Source organism: Arachis ipaensis, chromosome B10 (genome assembly GCF_000816755.2).
Source record: "Arachis ipaensis cultivar K30076 chromosome B10, Araip1.1, whole genome shotgun sequence".
In the NCBI taxonomy this organism is placed as follows: Eukaryota; Viridiplantae; Streptophyta; class Magnoliopsida; order Fabales; family Fabaceae; genus Arachis; species Arachis ipaensis.
Window position 1 is genome coordinate 136125381 of NC_029794.2, and position 2041 is coordinate 136127421.

A 2041-nucleotide genomic window follows, 5' to 3' on the forward strand; every position below is an offset into this window, starting at 1 on the left:
TATCAATTGTGTCAATGAAAATAGGATCAGATTAACACATGGTCGCTCTTGTCAAACAGAAATGATTTTTTATGATTAATTTAACAATTTGGTCTTCCATTGATATTTTTGTCAGCAAATACTGAATATTTCGGAATAAAAAACGTCCAAATAACTAACACGTTTTAGTAACACAAGTAACAAATAATCCTATTTGAAATAAGTAAAAAATTAAACAAATAGAATACAAAATAGGATACGCTTTGGTGACGGTGTTTTGCTACTTAATATCAGATTGCATAGAACCAGCAAAGGGATGATAATAATACTGAAATTGGTGAATTACAAGTAATAGCAAGTATGTTTATGAGTTTCTTTACGTGATGGACAAATGTGGATGAAGAGAAGAACTAAGGAGTAGGATGAGTATTGAGTGGTATATATGTGTACTATCAACCAACAGAGGCAAAATTGAGAGGTGATCCTCGCAATACTGAGTCATACCTGCAATGACACAGAACAGAGATCAAGCTACCATCTAATGAACAAATTAAAAAGGGGATTCCATAAATTAGAGATTCATTTGGTTGGCTTATTTTAGTGTGACGGGAGATGAGCCCTGGGCTTGAACCTGGTCTAGTTTCATGATAATCATATCAGACAATGTTCACTCTCACTTGTCCGTTTAATATTGGAGGTTGGAATTCTATGGACAATACAAAAATTAATTGACTAAACCCATTTTTTAGTGTCTGATAAAAGAAAGAACAAAGAAAAACTAAGATGAAGATATCATCTGCTTCCTAATGATCTGATCAACAACACTACAAGGAATTAAAAACTTAGTGTAAGGACGAGAATGACTAGTCGCTATCTTAGCTAAACGGTTAGCTACCAAGTTCATTGTTCATTAAATCAATTGAACATAAACCACCCAATTTTGTTGCAGCACCTGTCTATGTATTCTCTCTAGGATGAATCCTTTGTAATCAAGAGATAAGTCTCTAGACAATTTGTTTCGCAAATCACCTCCCTGTAGCCACTTATCCAAGCCAAATAAAGGCCCCTCCGAATTGCTAATAGCTCACAATAACCATTTACCTGTACTGTCCCAAATAGCACACCCAAACCAGCAAATTGGTCTTGTTTCAAAAGACTATCATCACAATTTAATTTAATAACATTAATTGTGAGAGGGTACCAAGAATCACACAAAGAGGGGTGATGTGTCACTTGATTAGAATGCTTAATAGCAGCATACTCAGCTGCAGAGTGCCTGATAAACTTGAGAATCTTCACCTTGCTTCAAATGTTATTTTAATTAAAAATATCATTGTTCCTGTCCTTCCAAATCCACCAAAGACCTTCTACAAAAATCTCTTTACTGATCCGAAGGTTTAGACAAAGCCAGCTTTAAAAATTCAAGGAGGCATCCAAAGTTCGCATTCCCACCTTCAAACTCTCCCAAATCGGTCTCACGTTATTACAAAGTCTGAGGCAATGTTCTACAGATTATGGTGCTTCATTACATCTGGGGCAAAGATCCGTTGCTGTTAGGCGTCTTCGGTAATGGAAGTTAGCAGTGGAAATGACCCCATGCACGATGAGCAAAATCAACCCCGTGACCTTCTCAGGTATTCCCAAACGCCAGAGCCACAACCAATTCTTATTTGTATCCCATGCAACCTTTCTTTTAAGGAGTCATTCATAACCATTCCTTGTTGAGTAAGCCTTTGAGGCATTCTCAATACCAGTTCAAATCACACCCTACCTGAATTATAGGGTTGTAAGTTGTAATATCTAACTTTAGGGTCTCATGTAACACAGTATAAATTTGATCAAAATTCCAACTTTCACCAAATCACACATCGCCTAAGGAGAGACAAGTGTCTGAAATATGTATAAAAACCGCCCAAATCGGACGATCGGGCGGTCGAACGTCAATCCGCCCCACCCTACCCTAAAATCCTGGCAGAGTGATCCACCCCGCCCGAAAACCGCCCCACCTCGCCCGAAGGGGAGAACGTTGGGGATCAGCCCCGGAAACCGGGGTATCTAGGAA